Genomic DNA, 25,288 nt, shown 5'->3' on the forward strand with positions numbered 1-25,288 from the left:
GTAGCTGAATGATGACGTTTAGCTGAAACATCGTTAGAGAGGAGCTCTTAGGCTTACACAAGCTACCATATTAAAGTAACCTTAGAACAAACCAGCTTTCATTTTCATCAAGATCATGGAAGTCATTATATGAGGCAAAAGCAAACTTCTCCTGAAAAGGTTGATCATTCCCTGGGGATTTGCTTCTTGCCTGGACTTAGGTGGCTCAGTGCAGTCAAGCAACAACAACAAACATACACTTGAGATTTAAAGCTCACTGATCATTTCAGAATGGAACAGGCTGTTACTACAATTTCAGGTAAAAATTCAATAAAACAAGTCTTACAAAATAAAGAAAATATCCGGACATTTCAACTGTTTTAAAAACATTGCTATACTATTACCATTTTTACTGTAAAAGCCGATTCATGGTCAGTCCTGGGTTTACAGTGGCCGTACAGCATTTATAGCGATACGGCCTTCGTAGAAGTCAGAGCATTCATACTTCTTGCGCTTCGGGGAGCAGAGTAGAGCGGAGAGTGTCATGTGCAGTAGCGGTGCCTGGGTAAAATTACAGAGGAAGCCAAGCCAGGGGAAAAAAGCCGTATGTAATATGTGTTGTGATAATTGTGGTGTTTGCTCTATAACCTGTTAGTTCATAAAAAAAAGAAACGTCCTCTCACTGTCAACTGCGTTTATCTTCAGCAAACATAATATGTGTAAATATTCATATGAACATAACAAGATTCAACAACTGAGACATAAACTAAAGAAGTTCCACAAACATGTAACTAACATAAGTGGAATAATGTGTCCCTAAAAGTGGGGTTCAAAATCAAAAGTAACAGTCAGTATCTGGTGTGGCCACCAGCTGCATTAAGTACTGCAGTGCATGGACTGCACCAGATTTAGCCGTTCGTGCTGTGAGATGTTACCGCACTCTTCCACCAAGGCACCTGCAAGTTCCCGGACATTTCTGGGGGAATGGCCTTAGCCCTCACCCTCTGATTCAACAGGTCCCAGGCGTGCTCAACGGGATTGTGATCCGGGCTCTGCGCAGGCCATGGCAGAACACTGACATTCCTGTCTTGCAGGAAATCACGCACAGAACGAGCAGTATGGCTGGTGGCATTGTCATGCTGGAGGGTCATGTGAGGATGAGCCTGCAGGAAGGGTACCACATGAGGTAGGAGGACATCTTCCCTGTAACGCACAGCGTTGCGATTGCCTGCAATGACAACAAGCTCAGACCGATGATGCTGTGACACATCGCCCCAGACCATGACGGACCCTCCACCGCCAAATCAATCCCGCTCCAAAGTACAGGCCTCAGTGTAACGCTCATTCCTTCGACGATAAACGTGAATCCGACCATCACTCCCGGTGAGACAAAACCGCGACTAGTCAGTGAAGAGCACTTTTTGCCAGTCCTGTCTGGTCCAGCGACGGTGGGTTTGTGCCCGTAGGCGATGTTGTTGCCGGTGATGTTTGGTGAGGACCTGCCTTACAACAGGTCTACAAGCCCTCAGTCCAGCCTCTCTCAGCCTATTGCGGACAGTCTGAGCACTGATGGAGGGATTGTGCGTTCCTGGTGTAACTCGGAAGTTGTTGTTGCCATCCTGTACCTGTCCTGCAGGTTTGATGTTCGGATGTACCGATCCTGTGCAGGTGTTGTTACACGTGGTCTGCCACTGCGAGGACGTTCAGCTTTCCCTCCTGTCTCCCTGTAGCGCTGTCTTAGGCATCTCACAGTACGGACATTGCAATTTCTTGCCCTGGCCACATCTGCAGTCCCCATGCCTCCTTGCAGCATGCCTAAGGCACGTTCACGCAGATGAGCAGGGCATCTGGGCATCTTTCTTTTGGTGTTTTTCAAAGTCAGTAGAAAGGCCTATTTAGTGTCCTAAGTTTTCATAAATGTGACCTTAATTGCCTACCATCTGTAAGCTGTTAGTGTGTTAACGACCGTTCCACAGGTGCATGTTCATTAATTGTTTATGGTTCATTGAACAAGCATGGGAAACAATGTTAAAACCCTTTACAATGAAGATCTGTGCAGTTATTTGGATTTTTACGAATTATCTTTAAAAGACACGATCTTGAAAAAAGGATGTTTCTTTTTTTGCTGAGTTTATATAGGCCTAAGGCCGAGACAATAGGAAGACACGGTGGGCAGAATATATTCAACCACACCTTTGTTTCATCACAAAACCGGAGAGCAAGTCCACGAAACATATTTTATGTAAACAAACAGTTATATAACCTAAAGCATGGTCAATTGAGTTAATGTTTTATGACATTTTCGGACTACTAAACAACTATTGATTTAGAACCACTGAGAATTACCTCAAATTGCAAAGAAAACAGGAGCTGCCTCCACTATTCCAGCACCATTTCAACTTCAACACTTCAACATCATCTAATCACCTATGCTTAGTCTAATACAGTGACAACTAAAGATACCAAAAAATATTTAGTCCAATCAATGTAAGATAAATATGCGGCTGTCCATGTTACTTATCTGTGTGTGTGTGTGTGTGTGTGCGTGTGCGTGTGCATGTGCGTGCGTGCAAGTAGAAAAAACATGTTGACTCACCCTACTTTTTAATTTGATTTGATTTACTTGTAGAGAAACTCCAATGCCATCCTCCTCTTTTATTTAGCATAAACGGTCTATGACTCTGTCACACACTACACACTTTTGTTTTTTGTTGTCCTAGGCTACCTGGCTAAAATGCTTCCTTTCATGGGCAATGATGCACCAGACCAGCTAGTTAATGCTAGCCTACTACATCTAGCTACACGTTGAACTTCCATCCTCTCAGGCCAGGTGCGCAATGTATGAATTTATGGTTGGATCAGAATCTGCATTACTGTCATTGGCCAGTACAGAGAAGTAAGTAAAACCACAATTCTATGTCCCTATCTCCAGCCATGGCTGATTTAGGAAAGGACCGATTTCAGCTAGCTTAGCTAGCCACCGGAGGACAACAACACAATGAGATGCAACAATTACATGTTTTCTTTTCTGTCGTTGACATTTGGCTTCAGTTGTAATGTTATTGGTGTGAAACCAAATCCAAACTTGCTTCACTTGACACTTTTTTTTTGTGCGCCAGGACCATTCACAGCTGAGCTCACTCAGTTTAGCTCAACGCTGATTGGCTATTTTATATTAGCCAAATGCTTGCAGACTTCACTTGCATTAAATGCTACGGGCGACAACAGTGTCATACTCTTTTTGACCAGACAGCATCATATAGATGGGCTACACATATTGAGAGAGAGGGGGGCGCTGTTTCGTTCACTCGGATGCTTTCTCTGGTGAGATACGTTCAGCCTCTTGTGAATTGAAGGACATTTATGAAACACAGAGAGACTAAATAAATAATTTGGTATGTTTTTTATTTTTTCGTGGTAATTATTTTCGGGAAGCCTGGCTTCCCTTGCCATCCATGAATACACGCCACTGGTCATACGCATCCAATAAATTGATCTGCACAACTTAAATTGCACTACTCGTAGTGATTCAGGGCTAATGTCTATAGCCAGCCAGCTAATTACCAGCAACTGGCTAAACAAAAAGACCAATCTTACCTCTTCTGAGATGTTGGAGTCATTTTCCTGGTGCTTGACGTAGGAGCTCAGCCAAGATAGTATGAAGTAAAAAGGCAGAACCGTTTTCCCACCTTCATTTCCACAGCTTTATGAGCTTGTTCCGCAACTACCTCCACTTATTGTGGTAAGCTTCCCCATCCATAGATGGACTCGACCAAAACAATGTAAATGCCATGAAAACGTGTCAGAGAAAGATCCCGAATCTCCTCCTTGCCCCCCAGCAAAATTAGCCTACTGTACATTTAGGCTATTGTGTATATGTGTATTTCACACTATGTCAAAGTAAAAATCGGGAATATAATGTTTGTATGGATGTCAACCTGAATACATGTTCATGTCATCATCAACAATGAACTGCGTTACAGTTAAAAAACGACTTTGACTACAACCATCGATTTTTGTATGCTAACTATGCTACCAGCTTATACGAGCGAGAGTTAGCATTTAGCAGTCACTTCTTCTAAACCTGAAAAGGGACAACTTATAAATGTTATGCAGTGAAAACAGCCAAATAAATCCACATCTGACTTTAGTAACCACATTGTGGGCCTGTTACAAAACATGATGGATTTGACAACTATCCACTTCTTGAATGTGCACTAATCCGGCATCCTTCTATCCCCCACAGTCTGCGATCCTTTGACCTCTTTACCGCATCTATCCCCATTACCTCCCTGATCTCTTTCCCTCCGCATTGTTAAAAAAATTTGGTAGGTGCACAGCATCACAGAGCCAGAGCCACGTACAGAGCCTCCGCACCGCATTGCTGGATCAAGCATAACGCCTCATGTCCACCAGATGCATCAAACTCTTTGCGTTCCGTCGGAAGTCATTCATTGTCAATGGAGCAGTCCACAACCCTACGTTGGGGGTGCCGCACTAGGCTGCGGTGCGTTCTGTGTACCACATGCGTTCAATCCTTTCAACTTCTGCGTAGTTTACTGTGCGGTGGTACAAACAGAAGTACACACACTGACTCCAACTAGCTAGCTTTTAGCTAGTTGAAAAGCGAAGCACATGTGCGTCAAGTACAGAAAATACAGGCAAGACATCTAGTAAAATAAAAAGCATATGCATGTGGTGGACATCAGGCATTAATCACGTTTAAGAGTGTTGGCTCAACAAGACAATTCTGTTTACACTGCCCTGCTTAGAGGGGTGCAACTGTCAGGCAAGTGTTGTGCACTACCCGCAGAGGTAGCGGTCGAAACGTGACAAGTTTGCAAGTTTACATTGTGTTATATGTGTGTAGCCGTGGGTATTTTTGTGAAAAGCCTCGTAAGTGTTAAGACCCTCAAAGTCTTCGGAGCAGCCCAAGAGGAATCCTATTCAGTACAGTGGGAGGAAGATCTAAATCATCAGGGTAAATAGCATAAAGCATCCCTCAGTGAAATAATTAATATGCAATGCTCACATTTTTGTGCTGATTACAAGGCTGTGGCACGTGATGAGTTATCAAAACAAGAAATAAACTACTTGGATTAGAATTCTGCCTTTAATTGGATAGATGAAAGAAGCAATTAGTTGCACTTGAGTCAAGAATGTGTCCTTTTTTCAAGTCAACTCTTCCTTCTTTAATGGGAATGGGGGAAATTGTATGTTATAGCTATGCTTTGATTTCTTTGTGCATTAAGTTCAAACATAATTGTATTTATTTCTGAGGGTGTCACTGTCTTTTGATCTTAAATATTCTTTCTCCAAGTTCCTGGCATAGACATAGTATGTGTCTCTATGTCTATAGCTCCATAGAGAGGTTATGCTGGGTTCATAGAAGACTGGAGCTGAAGAGAGGGTCAGCTGTGCGTGACCTCACCACAGGTAGGACAGACTTCAACTAAATGTAGAGAATCATAATAGGTTCTCTCTCCCATATATAGTGTCTGGAACTGAAGAGGCCGCTTTGTTATTACACTGTAATACTGCGTAGAAGCCAATAGAGGCTTGGTTCCCCCGCCCCCCCCCATATTTTTACTGAAAGGCTGCTCATTTGCACATTGTTTCAGTTTTTCATCCGTGTGATCGTCCCACTTTAAACAAAACATACCCATTTGCCTATATGGCAAAGCACCTGATGCTTTTAATCTCACCTTTTCTAATGACTTTGCTTCTCTGGGAAGCATATTTGAATACTTAATGAATGCGCTATAAAGCAAATATGAGTTGTTGTTCATTTAAAGTGGTATTGATTTTAACCATAAAATGTTTCTGTTTTTGGGGAGAAATCTTATTCGCGGAGCTATAGTACAGTGTAGACGGGATGCAATGTCTTACCGTGGTGTTGGATCAACAGACTCCCCATCAGTGGCGGTCGGTGCTGTTTAAGATGAGGGAGGACAATTATTTTTTTTAATGACAATTGCCTTATTTCTGTTACAGCATAATGGATGACTCATTCATATTCCATTTACCCAGCTAAATGATAGGTTTAGGCTACATGATACTCCAATTTTCCCTATACCCATCATGAAGTTGCTACAACCTAGCCTATGAATGCAAGTTTACAACGTAGGTGCACAGGTCAAGAGAAGAAAATGTAGTAATCAAGGTCACAGACAATGACACAATACCACCTTGAACTCTTTTGCTTGCTCCTAGCTTATCTAGGGTGTAGTCATTAGTCCATCAGTTGCAAATGAGAGTTTCTATTGGACAAATTCAGGTACGTTTATTCCCGTTTGCTTCCGTTGAAGAAAAGTTTTTCAACAGAATCTGCAGAATGGATACACCCTGATCGCACACAATCACAGTTCACTTTAATAGCAGCCAATGCTCGTTGTATAATTCCTTCTCGCATCTACACGCTCTCCTCCTCTCATCTTTTCCCTTCTCTTGTGGACTTCAGTTCACAACACATGACATGTCTGTGACCAGGCAACAAAAAAAGTTCCAAGACAAACCTTCATATCATAACCGCTAACCTCTACACACAGCCCACATAGCTGTCAACATATTAGCTAGGTCAACATAGCTAATAGAACTAACGCATTAGTAAACTTGCTACAATCATGCATAACAGTGTACAATCAGCAAGCAGTTTAGCAATTACACCGGCAGGCCCCGCCGGCCATAAATTAATAAAACCAAATGCTTACTTTGACTTGGAAGAGTTCCAGTGTTGGATAGCCATAGCCAGCTAGCTAACATAGCATCCCTCTCTGTTTGAGCCGGGTGTTTGTGTATGCTAAACTAGCAAGCAGCATTTGCTTGTTAAGTAAGTGAAAAACAAGGAAACAAGTGAAATACAAGGAAATATAGCTATTTCTCGGTCTCTCTCTCTCTCTTGCTTCTCCTTCATTTTTGAAGAAATGTATTTGTTCAAAACTGTTCAACTATCGTCTTTCCCTCTCTTTGAGTCAACTACTTACCACATTTTATGCACTGCAGTGATAGCTAGCTGTACGTTCGTTATGGTTTCAGTACTAAATTAATTATAGTATCCTTTGATTGGGTGGGCAACATGTCAGTTCATGCTGCAAAAGCACTGATAGAACGGCCTCCGGAAGCTGTCATAATTACTCTGTATGTCTATGGAAGGGGGTGAGAACCATGAGCCTCCTAGGTTTTGTATTGAAGTCAATGTACCCAGAGGAGGATGGAAACTAACTGTCCGTTTACACCGTGGTGCTACCCTACAGAGTGCTGTTGGGGCTACTGCTGACCTTCATAGCAAAACAGTGTGATTTAATCAATTAATTGGTGACTATATTTAATATAGTTTTATCTAAAATTAATAACTTTTTAAATGTTTCACTATTTTTATTTTTATGAAATTCACTGAAGAGGATGGTCCACCCTTTCCTCCTCTGAAGAGGCTCCATTGTTCCCCATTCATCAAACATACTTGCTAGCTAGCACCCCAGACATATCATCCAAGGCTACAGATGACCACATGAATGATTTATATCTTACTACCTACCTCCTTGTCCTGTTTCCAGAAAGCTGGGTGAATTGGCAGAGGCTCTAACCCATTTAGGTACAGAAAGTACCAGGTTGTGGAGGGGGACTGGATGGTTGGTTGGATAGCTCTGTTGTTGCACAGCCCTTACTCATCAATCAGAAATCAAAGCTTTGACAGTTGCCAACATTAAAGGACTGCTCCTGGTGTGTCCTGTGCCAGGGAGTTATCACAGATCATGAAGAGAGAGGATGGATGGAGACTCCTGGGCCAAAACCCGGACAGGATTCCCTGAATAGATTTTCCTAGTAATATAGGCCTTTATCAAAGACGCAGGGGTATTGGTGAGATGCTATAAAGTAATAGGCTATGCTTCTTTCATTGACATATGCTTCTGTAGTTGTAATATGCTTTCAATGTTACCCAGAGTTTATGGATGTGATTGATACTTATGCTGAATGCTCAAAAGGTGCTATAAGGGGCGGCAGGTAGCCTAGTGGTTAGAGCGTTAGGCCGGTAACCAAAAGGTTGCTTGATCGAATCCCCGAGCTGACAAGGTAAACATCTGCCATTCTGCCCCTCAACAAGGCAGTTAACCCACTGTTCCTTGGCCGTCATTGTAAATAAGAACTTGTTCTTAACTGACTTGCCTAGTTAAATAAAGGTTCAATTTTTTTTTAAATGTAAAAGGTTGAAAGCAATTCTAACAGAGAGCCAGAGTCAAAGTCAATAGAGCTCACCAGCGTGTAGTCCTAAAAAATGTACATGAGTTAGAGTTTTCTACCTCTGGTTCATTGGCCATTCTTGTTGGGGAAATTAATGGGGAAAGGAATGGGGCTTTGGGATATACACAGAAAATAAGGTTAGGAGATCTTATACGTTTCGTTCAATGAGATAATATCAATCAGTTAATATGACCTTTATGAATTATGAATCCTTTGTGCTCCAAATAAGTCAGTTGCTAACGAATCGCTAAACTGTCAGAGAAATGGAACTATAACATGAGTCTCAAAATGTTTTATGTCACTACGCCAAACACGCAAACTAGTCTGTGCTACACTAGTCCGCCAAAAAGCTAGTTAGCTTAGTTAGATTTCTGCTTACCTGCTCAAACTAAAACGCAAGGATGGTATATTGTTTTGATCGAGGCTGAAACCATGTCTCTTCAGCGGTAAGGTGCTTGTTTTATCAATTCTCAAATGATGTTATCCAGACTTTGGGTCAGCCTTAGCCCTTGATCACGACACTCAGTTCCGTTACATTACACGGAAGAGTCATTGGACGAAGGCGCCTTCTGTATGGGGGAGTTTTGTTAAGAGCGCCAACGCTTTGGTCTGAACATTAACACACGTCTCCTGCGGTACGGTTTTGGAAGTAAAGGACATTATCTTTCAGATCAGCGAGAAATAGTTGTCAAAAAACTACAGGTTACATTGATACACACCTTTATAGGGCTAGGGTTCCCACACTGCCGTATCTCCATGTTACAGCGGGTGTTTACAGAAGACAGACGGAAGACAGAGAGACCACCAGTGCTGATTAGCTAATCTAGCATGCTCCGAACACCAGTGTGTCAGTGTGTAATGGAAGAAGGCCGCCAGAAACTTGTTGTTACTGAAAATTACTGCCAGCTACCACTGTGATACAGCCGGTTAAAACTGTATGCAGTAAGTGTTTATTTTGCATTTGTGAAATAATTTTGATGTGATATGAAGGCAAAGGGCTTTATGTTTCTAGAACCATATCGCACTTGAGAATCAATTCATGTCTAGATGGAGGTTTTGGCTGTTTTGGCTGCCAGAGCCAGTCTACCTCCGAAATAGCATACATGGTCCTTGGACTTTAAGGAGTCATGGTAGGCTCCTTAAGAGTACATATTGGGCTAAGTCCACCTGATAAGGTTGGCTAAGCCTGTTAGCTAGATGTCAAATGCATTGGACATGAGGTGTAGTTTTATTTTTTACATGTTAGCAGGACATCATTAGCTTTTTACTTGTTTTGATTACATAAATGCTTCACAATTCACAAAAAGTGATGTTAGCTGATAAAGATTATCTCATAGAACAAACATATAATATCTCCTAAGCCTGTGTTTACCACAGACTTTATATTCAGCGTTTATCAAAAAAAACTCCAAATACCCCATTAGTTTCCCCATAGGCTTTGGCCAACTAACCAGTAGTAAAGTACTTAAGTAAAAAATACTTTAAAGTACTACTTAAGTAGTTTTTTGAGGTATCTGTACTTTACTTTACAATTTTTTTTTTTTACAACTTGTACTTTTACTTCACTACATTCTTAAAGATAATTAATGTACTTTTTACTCCATACATTTTCCCTGACACCCAAAAGTACTCATTACATTTTGAATGTTTAGCAGGACATGAAAATGGTCCAATTCATGCACTTCTCAAGAGAACATCCCTCCCTAGTCATCCCTAATGCACAAATGCTTAGTTTGTACATTTTCTGGGTTTTGGAGTCAGTGGTGGAAAAAGTACCCAATTGTCAAAAGATTCCTTCGTAGAAAATGACTTTAGTTAAATTGAAAGTCACCCAGTAAAATACTACTTGAGTAAAAGTCTAAAGGTATTTGGTTTTAAATATGCTTAGATATCAAAATTAAATGTAATTTCTCAAATATACTTAAGTATCAAAGTGAAAGTAAAAGTATAAATAATTTCAAATTCCTTATATTAAGCAAACCAGATAGCACAATTTGTATTTATTTTTTGTTTACCTGTAGCCAGGAACACTCTCCAATTGTTTTCAAACGAAGCATTCGTGTTTAGTGAGTCTGCCAGATCAGAGGCAGTAGGGATGACCAGGGATGTTCTCTTGATAAGTGCGTGAATTGGACCATTTCCCTGTCCTGCTAAGCATTGGAAATGTAAGGAGTACTTTTGGGTGTCAGGGGAAATGTATAGAGTAAAAGGTTCATTATTTTCATTAGGAATGTAGTGAAGTAAAAGTAAAACTTGTCCAAAATATAAATAGTAAAGTATAGATATCCACCAAAAACGACTTACTTTAAAGTATTTTTACGTTAGTACTTTACACCATTGGTTGGAATGTTCCCCTGGCTAGCCATAAATAAAATAACAAGAAAACCGTGCCTTCTGGTTTGCTTAATATAAGGAATGTAAATGATTTATACTTTTACTTTTGATAAGTATATTTTAGCAATTACATTTACTTTTAATAATATTAAAATAGGCCTATATTTAAAACCAAATACTTTTGGACTTTTATTCAAGTTGTATTATACTGGGTGACTTTCACTTTTACTTGAGTCATTTTCTATTGAGGTATCTTTACTTTTACTCAAGTATGACAATGTGGTACTTTTCCACCACTGCAAGTAAACATGGTGGAGTTAGCTTCCGTTAGTGCCTACAAAAAGACGCATTACTATTGCTCTATTTTAGCTCAGTTGTGTGTATTCTCTTTACTTTGACAGAATGCAATATGTGGAAAAATTGGTCACACAAGCATATGTGTAACTCTTGAATAGGGATATTCAGAACATTTAACAAAGAGGGACTAACTTTTTAAGCCCATATTGACTGTGGTCAGTTGTTCATATTATGTTGTTGCCATCCACTGTTCCATTAAACTATTAACTACATTTTTTGTTTATTTACAGGTTTGATTATTGTATTTTGACATGTCAAACAAGATGGGGCATATGCTGCGTTCAAAACACCTGGGAACTCGGGAAATCTTCAACAGTCCAAGTCGGATGACCGTTCAAAACGATTTTTCCCAGTCAGAGCTCGTTTTTTCCCCGAGTTCCCAGTTGTCTTGAAACCACTGAAGTCCGAAGTGGAGTTATGAGTTCCCAGTTCTTTTGAACGTGGAAAAAAACTTTCTGCTTTATTTCGCATTTTATTTTCCACTTATCCACATTGTTTGTTTTGTATGACGGTGGAGTTGTGGATTTCTTTACAACTTTTGAAATCGACTCCAAACGGCGTGGGGTAGGGTACCATTTAAATTATGCTGCCATCCTACACCTTTTGTATTATTTAGGTCATGTGTCTTTATTCTTTGGCGCAGATTATGATGATGTCTGAGCGTTCAAGCATTTTAGTCTGGAGTAGGACATGTTTATGGACTTCTAGGGCATTGTGATAAGTATTATATTTATTTAATACAAATGTCGTTCGAACAGAGGAAAAAATAAACAGACTGGCTAAACATACAATTATTCTTTTGGTTTGTGAAACCCCTGTGTAAGGACACAAAAGGGGGGACGTTCACCGCGGAAAGTAAATTCTTTTGAAGTGGAACTAATCATCTGAGGGATGGTTCTCGTTGTCCTAACAACGCAGCTGAATTGGAATGAGCCTCCCTTTTTGTTGAAGATATGTTTTCTTTCTTTCATTCAAAACTGATGATGATAGTAGTTTCACGCCCTGTCCACCCACATTGTCAGTCCAAACTTTTTTTTGCAGATAAGTCTTTACTTGGAGACGCCGAACACACGGCGGGTGACTCTTGGACTGTGACGTAAGCCTCGCCCTTCTATCTCCAAGTCTACGCTTTATAATACCGTTCTAATGAAAAGGGAATCTCACACCAAATCCTCCTCAATAACACTTATTTGAAAGACTGTGAAAAGATCAACACTCTTAGGCTACTCTTAAATATATTTTCATCTCCTTGATGATTATGCACTGATAACTTTCCCATTTTTATATCATCGATTTTGGAGTCTAAGTCCAATCATATTATGCCTATTTTGTTTATTTTGTTACCTATCTGTGTTCATTGTAACTCAACGGCTTTTCTGTTCCCCAGTTCGCCAGAACAGTTATGCACAGCATCCAATAGACTAGGCCTTCACGAATTTGACTTTATTGTTTGGCAATTTGAATAGCAGCTGCTTTAAAATTACAGACAGATATGACAGACAGAAAGATGAAAGGATGTATAGGCGTATGGCTAGACCAACACATAGGCATGATATATATGAAACCCTATTTGTTTAGCCTAAAGTTGGTTAACCCAATAAACTATTATATATAATAGAAAACAATTGTCAAGTGGAATTGATGATTGATAGGCCTATTGATTGATGACAATGACAAGTCTTTGGTATTATAATGAGTTGTAACTGTTGGTTCTACGTCGATGGTCTCCACATACAGCCTCCGGGGCTTGTAAAAGGTAACTTTGGCCCTCTGACCTCGCTCTAGGAATTCCATCCTCTCCCCGTTACTAAATCTTTCTCCTTCACAGGCTCTACCTTTGCTTCACAACGTTATAAACTGTTTGCCTTTTATGCAAGGCCTAGTAACCGAGGCATTTTATTGTCACCACGTGGGACCAGGGTTCAAGCAACAGCCGTCCGACAAGAGAGGTGAACTGTTATCGCCAGGGGCTAGAGGAAGGATAACTCTTACTGACTTGATGAAACGTTCAACAGTTTAGGCCTACTTTTCTGTTTAGCCTAATATTGTGACTAACGAAAAAGGCAGCCTGTTGCGGTGTGTTTTCAGAATAATTGTCTCATGATCATTATTTTGCTTATTAAAATCTCTTACAGGGCAGCATTTGTACTATCTGCGTCACTCTATCTATGTATTTGCCAAAGGGTCACTAATAGTCCCACCTGTGCGCTTTTAGGCCTATAATACATTATCAGGTTTAAATTGATCATATAGCTTATGGTTTAGCACAATAACTAAACCTTAGCCTTTTAAGTTACTTATGTATATTTAATATTTTATTAAGTAGCAATTGCCTATTAATACTGGATCGCAATTTTTGCATGATCAGGCTTTTTCTCATTTTAGTAGGGTGCCTTTAGAATAGGCCAAGACGTCTTGTGCTCTGGGTCGCCGGATTGCATGGGCGGAGATCCCTCTCTGAGCAAGAAAAGGTTGAAGACCCCTGCAGTACCGCATTTTTTTGTCCCCTTATCGTGTAAAACTGGGCTTAATGGTGTTTAATCCAACATATGAATAATTTTTGACAGGGAAATTATGACGTTAGACAAGCAAAACAATTTGTGGATAAATTGGATTCATATCCTGGTTTCAGTTTATATCGATTTTTTTTATACATGCAACCAAACACATAAAAACAGAAATTGTGCTGTCCTCATCAACAAATTGAATACATTCTATTTTCTGAGAGTGCAAATCCAAAATCTGTTTAGCACGTTAGCCTACTTTTTCGTTTTACTCTGCTGTTGTTCATGTATTTTTGGCAGGATATTCAGACTGCTGATGCACGCTTTGAAAACAGCTCCGGTACATTACGTTCTCTGAGTGATGTCACACAGGGGTGGGTCCCTCTGTGCAGCGACTGGAGAGCCCTGACGTCTCTCTCTCCGTTGACGAAAAAGGGCTGGGAGATAAAGTGAGCGGGATGCAACGTAAACGAAGTCGATGTAGAATCTGGTCTGCTGCGCTCTGTACTGTAGTCTGGTAAAATTTTACCAGCTGCGTTATTAGTGGATCACCAAATCGAGCGACAGTGTCCATAAATCGGGCTTAGTCAGAGAGTACGCACCGGATGCATACGTAGCATTATGGTTAGACAGAATACACTTCTGACTACACCACCCTAAGCTAATACTAGAGTAGCTTAATTCATATAAAATGTAAGTAGAAAAATAATTCTTAAATAGGCTACAGTTTACTTACACAGCAAACACTTGTTTAAATGTACTCTACTTGAGTGTAGTTACGATGCTGCAGATGTTTTACAAATGTGAATGGACATATAGCCCAGGTCAGGGATGACTATTCCACCCTATAAGGCATTTTTCCACGCCGAGAAGCTACATACCGACTTTCACGACTGGTAGCGTGATGTTTGTCTGGAATTTCCAACAATCCTTTGGCGTGCAACTATTTCTGTCATCTTTGCACGCCATGCGGTATCTGGTTGTCATTGTCACCACGGCAGACTGGGAGCCGGGAGAGGACGCCAATGCCGTGCCAGTTGGCCCGAGTTGGTGAAAACAACAGGCAGACGCAGCACGATTCTAATCTCAATCGTTCCAGACATGAAGGTCACTCTCATGGCCATCGCAGTTTTACTTGTTTTATTAAGTATAACGTAGATCCCACCGCCTTAATATATCAATTGAGCTCATTTCGTATTTTTTAATTACACATTTACCACACGAGGCGGTTTTGCCCTTGGACCAGAGGCCACTGTAATTACATGTCTATAAGAATTGTAAGAATTATAGAATTGTCTATAAGGTTGGTTGAGTAGACTACGCCACCATAAACAGCTATTTTTAAAGACATTTGAGAAGAGCTAGAAAGCCAACAGAGGGTAAACAAGTTTAAATGGGACATGCCACTGCTGCAACACCATAGTTTTACGTTTTGTGTTTGCACATTACGCACAAGATATACCCATTACGCACAAGGTATACATTTCCTAATTGGAAGAATAGAAAGGAAGCAGATTGCTTGGTCCTTCAGACATGGCTACAGGTAAAGTAAGTCATCCAGTTGGTTTAAGTGGCTCCACACGATGTTATGTAATTGAAGATTTAAGAGGCGTGGCTTACTTGGACTATGTATTCATCGTTGATCTGGTCAACATACAAACTGAACACACCTTTACTCTCTCATTAAACAAACAGACACATTGCATACCTACCAAGGACAGTATTGTAAATATCAAGGGGACACTTGTAATTTCTGGCTCAGCAGGTTTGGACATTAGTTGAGTGTCGACCTAATAATGGCTAATGAGCACCCAGTGACACATGTGTAGGCACCCAAACTATCATGGGGCCCATTAAACCATAACAATGTTATAATTAGCATTGTGGCTAAGGTTAACTTCAGCCCTGTAAATATCAAACTGGATGTGGGCCTGATTGGTCCACTGTTTGTGGGCAAGGGTGTGTGTGTGTGTGTGTGTGTGTGAGAGAGAGAGAGGGGGGGGGGGGGGGGGCGGGAGCGGGCATTCGACTAACCAAACTAATATGTCCATTATGTTAATTCTCCATAACAATATCAAAAGATATAACATAAGGTGTGATTCTCACTTCTCTTTATATCATACTGTTTTTAGGCCTACTACAGAAAAGAGCAGTGATGTACCCTTCCAAGTGTGTTGTAAACATGCAACCCTGTCACTATTAAACTACCTTGCTTTGCCAACAGCAAAAATCAAGCAAATCGTCAATTTAGTCCATGACCAACACACAGAGACATCATTATTTCTTGGTCTTTTATTTTTGTCCTGTAAATTACAAGCCTAAGCCTGGAATACACAGCAGTCTTAAAAATGTATATTGGAAATGTTTTTGATCTTGTACCCCACTGCAAACACTTTCAGCTGTCTGCAGGTCTCCTAGCAACAGCAAACAAAGGCAGGGCCCATTTCAAGTTTCCCGCGGAGAGGCCAGTCCAGCGGAGCCTTTGATCTTGACAGGGAAAATAGCTGAGTGGGCACTACTGGCATTTGTCTTTCATTTACTCCAACCCCCCCCCCCCCCCCTCAAAAAAGCTTTCTGGAACAGCCAAAATCTTCATCTGTCTGTCCACTGCATCCACCCCCCCCCCCCCCCCCCCCCCTGATAATCAACCATGGCAAAGCAGCTCATTGAAACATTACAGTGCTTAGTTGAAGTTCTTCACTTTTTGTTTTGGTGCATAGTTACTGTTTGAGTTGCTAGAAAAGAGCTAGAATTTAGTAGACTAGTCATTTGTGGTTTCTCTGTGCAGAGAGAATGAGCGGATACACAAAGTGAGTATTTGGTCCATTGTTTTCTTCTCCTCTTTAAAGTCGACCTTATAGAGAATGGAGAGGCCTCTATCCCATGATTGTGACTTAAAATTATTTTCTAATCACATAATGTGTGTGTTTTCCTCCCCTACACAAGTGCATAAAGCTTTTTGTGTTTCAATGGAACTGTGGCCATTTTCTCTGCTATGACACTCCGGATGCTTGCAGCTCTCCAGACAAACATTGGAGCTGCCGTGGATTTTCAGGGTCTCCTATTTGGAATTCAACTGCATCCATATAGTGGGCCGCACATTGAACACATTATTTGAAGTTGATGCTCCTTTCGTAGTACATCCTGAGGAGCAAAATATAAATAGCCCACTCCTGCTGCATGTATAAACATTATGGGGGTGGGGTAATAACTTTGGACTATGTAATGTTATCTTACTCCAGCGCCCATTGCTTTCATCCAAAACAGCTCAGGAGATTAACAAATTAAAGTGTTTCTCATTGTTTCGGTGTAATTTACTGTAATTGATGCTTCCATCTAGTTGCAGAGGCCTGCTAGAGCAATTGTTTGTGTTTGTAGGACACGGAGCCCAGTGGGGTGTATTGACTCAGGCTGTTGACTAATACTGCGCTAATGCCACGTTTTAGGCTAACACTGCCCCAATTGTTTATGGGTGACCAAACAGTACCCAGGCTCTACACTGAGATCATGCTTTCATCTCAGTGGTGCACAGCTCTCTATGTATTTGCATAGTATTTAGCAACTCAACAGAATGTGCTATACTGTATCTAGAGTCATTTCAGTGAGCGGGTGCACCCATGTGGTATGTTTATGTGTAGGCTAAAACATTTGTTTTATGTGTGCAAGTCGTAAACATGATATAATACAAATTCATTACTATTCATTAGCATTTAAATGGAGTACAAGGTTGTACCATTCTAAAGGCATGTAGTGCAAAACTTCCATAGTCATTAACTCATTATATATACTGTATGGTATGTATATTTAGATGGAAGCAGAGACCATCTCAATCTGTGTCGTTCCTCCATGGATGAAATGTACAGTTACAGTACACTTGGAATGAGTCCATGTATATTGTGTTTGTGCCATATACAACATACAATATCACAGTTTGACTATATGACATTTTTGGAGTGTTGAAAAACAGGTATGCTACAGAAGGAGTGTGGGTGTGGTAGCGTTTGTCACTGCTCTCTTTAGGGGTTCAAAAGTAGGTTTGAAAATGTCTGTCTTTTTGTCTCGATGTCACACATTTTATTTTCGTACCGCATAAATCTGTTCAGGGACCCCAACATTTTTCCATCCGTCAAGGGTGTCATTTAGAAAAAATGTTGCAACTGAATTGCCACCCCCAGTCCTTCTGTATGTTAAATGGCTTGCTGTCTCCAAGAGACAAGGTGGGAGTCTGTTGTATGTTGCGGTGCACCAGCCGTCCTGTCCCATCTTAAAACACGACCCGTCGCCCTAAATACACCCATCCCATGGCCAACTCATCCTGACACACACACACACACACACACACACACACACACACACACACACACACACACACACACACACACACACACACAGCACACTGTCCACCTCCAAAGTGTCCTCCTCCTCGCCACCTCTTTGACGACAGACAAACTCGTCCCACCGGCATTCGTTTTTCAGGGAGACGCCTGAAAAGCTGGAGCTAACGGAGTCTGGCAGAATTGCCCCGAATTGATTGAGATGTTAACCTTCAGTGCCGTCCCCCTTCAGTGCTGTATCTCCTTCCCTTCTCCCCCCTCCTCCCTCCTCCTCCTACCCCCAATTCCCCCCTCTCCTCCGGTCCCTCCATCTCGTTTCCTCAGCAGGCTGTCTCTCCTCCGACAGACTGCGCTGTGAGAGAGCCAAGCCATTAGACACTCCCAGTGCTGATAATGAAGGCACAGAGGTGGTCCAAAGCAGCGTGATGCGGTGGAGGAGAGAAGAGCAGAAGCGGAGAAGGAAGGTAGATTAGGATAATTACCTGGCGTCGGTGGTAAAGAGAGAGAGAGAGAGAGATGTCTTACTTCCAGCCGTCTCCATTTGCAAAATGAGTATTACCACAATAGTGCCAATTGCAGAATGGAGGATTCATGGTTTATGGGGCGGAAAAAGAGAAATTGTAACATCAATGAGACATTTTTATTCCCAGTGAATGTCAATATAATGTGCTGTGTGATCTGATAATAGGAACAACATAAATAAAAGGTTTCCCAAATGTTGTTGTTGTTGTTGTTGTTGTTTGCAGTGAGTATTGATCATGTGGTATGTAAGTCAGCCTATGCATCACCAGCTATGCCAGCATGTACATATCTGTTGTTTATACAGCCTTGGCGCGGGTCTCCTACACCAGTAAGCACTAAATATCCTCAGTCACTACGGCTTTGAAGAGCCTATGAGGTCAGGTTTTAAATTATGGTCTGCACCCACGCCACGCTTTCTCCACTCTCACAAATCCATTCGCCACACAATGCATTTTCAAATGAAAGCAGCGTCACCATAACACGCCTTAGGAGACATTAAGCTATAGTATGTTACTTTCATGTATGATAGCATGGCCCCTGTACGCTTTGATGTGCTCACTTTTTAATGCTTTATTAATAATAATAACACACTGGCTACTACTGACACCGTGCGTTGGCTGCTGTTCCCTCCCACACACTTTCTTTCCATCCATCCCTCCATCCTCCTTCCATCCCTCCCTGGGTCTTGTTGTCTTTGGGTCAGACTGCTGGTGTGCTTGTGATTAGAGAGAATGATACGGACCCGGAGATGAAGAGGGCCAGGAGAACCTATCAGAGAGCCCTGGGTGTAAGGCGCTGCTCTCCTATTGGCTGCTGTTGGAATCAGACACATCTTAATTTCTTCTTCCATCCAGCCTGCTTTCACATCCAAGCCCCAGGGAAGTGGGAGGATTATAGTCCCTGTCTTTTGGGTGTGTGTTTGTGTGTGTGTGTGTGCGTGTGTGTGTGTGTGTGTGTGTGCGCACGTGAATGTCTGTGTGTGTGTGTGTAGTAAACGTCTTATAGACACAGAAGGTACAGAGTTTAGACACTGATAACACTAACCCTCCTCCAAGCCTGGCCCAGATACAGACACAGTGTTGGAAGTGCTGGCAGATTTTGAGGTACTGTCTTCTTCCAGCGACTCCAGCAGGACATCAGCTCATTATGAATGAGAGACCAGCAACACTACTATTTAAATGTATTATTTATTTATCCTTTATTTAACCAGATAAGTTCAATTGAGATTTACATCTCTTGGATGTGTAATGGTGCTCACATTTGAAACGTTGACTTCTCACTGGCTTGCTCGCACTCCTATTTTTCCCAGTCGTATTTTGTACCACAGTCGATTAAAATGAAGATTTAACACATTCATTTAGATTTGACAGAGATTCTTCCTCATTCATTGACTGGCTGATCTTGTTACTACACCTCTGACATTGGTGAGGCATTCTGCTCATTCTATGTTTTATGTTCTAACCTAGTTGTGTACCTAACACTGGTTGTCAGTCATTCAACATTGACTTTTTTCACAGTGATGTCACTTTGCAGTTTTTTTTTTTTTTTACCTTGCATTACTTTCAGTAATTTTCAGCATTCACCCCATTTCAATCAAAAAACGTCTCCAGTCAAATAATCCATGCATCGCCTTACAAAAGAAACGTGAAATTTGCAGTTTCACATGTGAAAATCGCTTTTTCACGTGTAAATGGCTGTTTTCACATGTTGAGCTTAAACGTCACATGTGAAACCACATTTAGAGTTCACATGTGAAACCACATTTAGAGTTCACATGTGAAACCACATTTAGAGTTCACATGTGAAACCACATTTAGAGTTCACATGTGAAACCACATTTAGAGTTCACATGTTAACACCTTCGTTTCACATGTGAGGTGAATAACATGTTTTCCCCTCACATGTCAATTGCATTTTCACGTCTGAAAACTATCATGTGGAAATCACATTTGCCGTTTCACATGTAAGAAAACTCCACGTGTTCATCTTACTTTCACATGTGGAATTGCAAGATCACATGTGAGGATGAAATCAGGGGAGGCTCCTCAGAGGAGGAAGGGAAGGGCCATCCTCCTCAGTGGATTTCAGAAAAAATGTAAGTAGTGAAACACAAAGTTATCCTTTTTTTTTTTAGATAAAACTACACTAAATATATTCACATCACCAAATAATTGATTAAAACATACTTTTTTGCAATGAAGGTGTATGGGAGCCTCAACAACAGTCTGTAGGGTAGCACCATGGTGTAGCCAACACTGGAACTTTTCCAAGTCAAGGGAAGCTTTTGGTTTTCTAAATGTATTGCCACTGGGGTTCACCGGTGTAACTGCTGAACTGCTTACTGACTGTACACTGTACTGCATGATTGTAGCGGGTTTACTAACACGTTAGTTCTATTAGCTATATTGATTATGACGTTAGATAATATGTTGACAATGATGTAGGCTGTGTGTAGAGGTTAGCGGTTATGACAGCTGATGTGTTTTGCACCGAAGTCCATAAGCGAAGGGAAAAGGTGAGAGGAGAGTGTTCAGATGCGAGATGGAATTATACAAGGAGCAAATTATGAAAGTGAACTGTGTTTGCGTGTGAGCAGGGGTCTAGTCATTCCGCCGATTCTGTAGAATTTTTTTTCTTAAAGCACCCGAGAGTCAACATCCACTCCGCCGCGGAAATCGAATTAGCATTAAAAAAATAAAAATCTGTCTGTTTAAGCTAAAGATATCTGGGATTTTTCTCAACCCACCGCATTTGTCGCACTTTCGCATCTGCGGTAAAGGTGACAGAGCTAGACCGGTGTTTGTCAGACCGTCTGTAGCGTCCGAACACGATGGCGTTCTCCATTTTGATCTACGACCCCCACAAGCTTCTTGGGACTCGTCTGAAGTTGTTTCAGCCGATCTGCCAACTTCTGTTTGTAGCATCCGAACATTTCGGGCTACACAAACATGTACAGTACCATTCAAAAGTTTGGACACACCTACTCATTCAAGAGTTTTTCTTTATTTTTACTATTTTATACATTTTAGAATAATAGTGAAGACATCAAAACTATGAAATAACACACATGGAATCATGTAGTAACCAAAAAAGTGTTAAACAAATATTATATTTGACATTCTTCAAAGTAGCCACCCTTTGCCTTGATGACAGCTTTGGCATTCTTGGCATTCTCTCAACCAGCTCCATGAGGTAGTCACCTGGAATGCATTTCAATTTTTTAATTTAAAAAGAAAAAATGTTACATTTATTTTACTAGGCAAATCAGTTAAGAACAAATTCTTATTTTCAATGACGGCCTAGGAACAGTGACAGATTTGTACCTTGTCAGCTCGGGGATTCGAACTTTAACAGGTGTGCCTTGTTAAAAGTTCATTTGTGGAATTTCTTTCCTTCTTGTTTGAGCCAATCAGTTGTGTTGTGACAAGGTAGGGGTGGTATACAGAAGATATCCCTATTTGGTAAAAGACCATGTCCATATTATGACAAGAACAGCTCAAATAAGCAAAGAGAAACCACAGTTCATCGTTACTTTAATAGATCCAGAAAATGTCAAGAACTTTGAAATTTTCTTCAAGTGCAGTCGCAAAAACAATCAAGCTCTATGATGAAACTGGCTCTCATGAGGACCGCCACAGGAAAGGAAGACCCAGAGTTACCTCTGCTGCAGAGGATAAGTTCATTAGAGTTACCAGCCTCAGAAATTGCAGCCCAATCAAATGCTTCACAGAGTTCAAGTAACAGACACATCTCAACATCAACTGTTCAAATAAGACTATGTGAATCAGGTCTTCATGGTCGAATTGCTACAAAGAAACCACTATTAAAGGACACCAATAAGAAGAAGAGTCTTGCTTTGGCCAAGAAACACAAGCAATGGACATTAGACCAGTGGAAATCTGTCCTTTGGTCTGATGGGTCCAAATATGAGATTTTTGGTTACTACTGCTGTGTCTTTGTGAGACGCGGTTCCCACCGTGAAGCATGGAGGTGGAGTTGTGATGCTGTGGTGGTTCTTTGCTGGTGACACTGTCAGTGATATATTAAGAATTCAAGACACACTTAACTTAACCAGCATGGCTACCACAGCCTTCTGCAGTGATACGCCATCCCATCTGGTTTGCGCTTTTTTTTCACCAACACACCTCCAGGCTGTGTAAGGGCTATTTGACCAAGAAGGAGAGTGATGGACTGCTGCATACGATGACCTGATGAGTTGGACCGCAGAGTGAAGGAAAAGCAGCCTTACAAAAGAAACGTGAAATTTGCAGTTTCACATTCAAGGGTTTGTCTTTATTTTTCTACATTGTAGAATATTATTGAAGACATCAAAACGCTGAAATAACACATATGGAGTCATGTAGTAACCAAAAAAGTGTTAAACAAATATTATATTTGACGTTCTTCAAAGTAGCCTCCCTTTGCCTTGATGACAGCTTTGCACACTCTTGGCATTATCTCAACTAGCTTCATGAGGAATGCTTTTCCAACAGTCTTGAAGGAGTTCCCACATATGCAGAGCGTTTCCTTCACTCTGCAGTCCAACTCATCCCAAACCATCTCAATTGGGTTGACGTCGGGGGATTGTGGAGGCCAGGTCATCTGATGCAGCACTCCATCATTCTCCTTCCTGGTCAAATAACTCTTACACAGCCTGGAGGAATGTTGGGTTATTGTCCTGTTGAAAAACAAATGATAGTCCCACTAAGCGCAAACCAGATTGGATGGCGAATCGCTGCAGAATGTTGTGGTAGCCATGCTGGTTAAGAGTGCCTTGAATTCTAAATAATTCACAGACAGTGTCACCAGCAAAGCACCATCACACCTCCTCCTCCATGCTTAATGGTGGGATCCACCCATGCGGAGATCATCCGTTCACCTACTCTGCGTCTCTCACAGACATAGCGGTTGGAACCAAAAATCTCCAATTTGGATTCATCAGACCAAAGGACAGATTTCCACCGGTCTAATGTCCATTGCTCATGTTTCTTGGCCTAAGCAAGTCTCTTCTTATTATTGGTGTCCTTTAGTAGTGGTTTCTTTGCAGCAATTTAACCATGAAGGCCTGATTCACACAGTCTCCTCTGAACAGTTGATGTTGAGATGTGTCTGTTACTTTTATTTGGGCTGCAATTTATGAGGCTGGTAACTCTAATGAACTTATCCTCTGCAGTAGGGGTAACTCAGGGTCTTCCTTTCCTGTGGTGGTCCTCATGAGAGCCAGTTTCATTATAGCTCTTTATGGTTTTTGTAACTGCACTTGAAGAAACTTTCAAACTTCTTGACATTTTCTGTATTGACTGACCTTCATGTCTTAAAGTAATGATGGACTGTCGTTTCTCTTTGTTTATCTGAGCTGTTCTTGTCATAATATGGACTTGGTCTTTTACCAAATAGGGCAGCATACAATGTAGAAAATTGTACAAATAAAGAAAAACCCTTGAATGTACCAGTCAAAAGTTTGGAGACACCGACTCATTAATCTGTTCCCTTTTGCTTTCAGTGTTAGACCAGCACCCTGTCTACAACATCACAGCCAGTCAACACTGGGGCTGTGACTACTGGCATGACTGGGACCAGTGTGGCCCAGACTCCTCTCCTCCATACCCAGACTGTAGCAGCTGATCCCCATCGCCACCAGGGGCACCTGGCTCCCCTCCCTCCTCTGGCTGGATCAATGACTAGAGCCATCCCATCCCAGGGACCAGGGGTCAGCATCAAAAGCCCCCTGCCCACATCCTTGCCACCTGGTGCTCTCTTTAGGACGAGGGGGTACACTTCCACCCCTCCACCCTCCTCCTGAACAGACCAGGCTGTTTGGACATGGAGCCAGAACAGGGCCTTCGTGTGATCTTCCGCGCCCCCTCCCCAGCCGCCCCCCACAGGGAGAGGGCCAGGGGTCAACCCCATCAGACCACCACACGGCTCACAGAGCCATTTGATGAGGGGATCTGTTTTGGATTTCATAATGCCCTCTGAATCATGATCCTGAGCCCTACTCAACTTGGTTAAATGTGTAATCTGTTTGTCAAAAGCTTCATGTTGTAAAAACATTTGTTTTCAGGGATTTATGGATGTGAAGTTGACCTGGTCAATTAAGGTTTGTAGATGACTGTTTTCCTGACTTGAAAATGCAGTACATATACAACAATACTCACTTGACTTAATTACTGGTTCAAATGAACATATCAACAACATACTGTTATTTATGATACTGTTTATTAGGTCATTAAGTAATTGGGGCATGTATGACACCATATTGACAGTTATGATAATTAATCTGACATGTTTCTGACTAATCACAACAGGCTTCAATTTCACTAACTCATACATAATAATGTATGATGTGTCACTACCTCACAGATTCCTACCAATGTAGGAATTGCCACTCTTGAAGGACAATAGAAGTTAAATATACGAGAATATGTTGTTAAAAATAATACCTTTTTGACATTGATGCCTTCAATCCAGTGTTAGACTTCACTGACTGACTTTACTGACTGGTGGAAGTGTTTTATGGTCATTAAACTTTGATACAACATACCCAATATGAAGACTCAGTTCCTCTGTGATACAGAGCCTGTATGTTGTTCAGGCTGTCAGTACATCATGAATACATATTAATGAACCCAGATTTCTAAATCTGTTTATTGAGCTTCTTCTTCCATTTCCTCCCTCCATTCTTTCCTCCAATGCGTTAGCAGATCCCAGTATGTCCCCTAGTCTTGTGACAAGGGATGAAAAGGAGAGAAAAAAAGGTCTAATGAGTTTGGCAAAAGGAGGACGGAGGGGGGAGACAGATGGCATGAAGTCTGCGTGGCTCTGGCGTGGCTCGCCTGGTGCTAAAATCCTCCTCTCTCACATTCCAACAAATCCTAGCAGGAGGTTGGGGAGTCTGCCACACCACTCAGTGGATCCACGGGGTTCTCTCTTGCACCCCTTTCCTCACTCCCCTGCACCCCCGTAAGTCCCTGGCCAAGGGTGTCAGCCTCCCCCATACCATATCCCCACATGTATACA

General features: G+C 41.5%; 1 long non-coding RNA gene across 1 annotated transcript in view; it reads left to right on the forward strand.

The window, feature by feature from the left end:
- The window catches only part of LOC139365956 (uncharacterized), a 133,271-nt gene extending 109,392 nt beyond the window's left edge, over window positions 1–23,879 (forward strand). The window contains exon 3 of the long non-coding RNA XR_011626711.1: window positions 23,772–23,879. This is a non-coding gene — a long non-coding RNA (uncharacterized lncRNA). The remainder of the gene's footprint in view (window positions 1–23,771) is intronic.
- The last annotated feature ends 1,409 nt before the right edge of the window (window positions 23,880–25,288 follow it).

This window comes from Oncorhynchus clarkii, chromosome 14, assembly GCF_045791955.1.
Source record: "Oncorhynchus clarkii lewisi isolate Uvic-CL-2024 chromosome 14, UVic_Ocla_1.0, whole genome shotgun sequence".
Classification (NCBI taxonomy): Eukaryota; Metazoa; Chordata; class Actinopteri; order Salmoniformes; family Salmonidae; genus Oncorhynchus; species Oncorhynchus clarkii.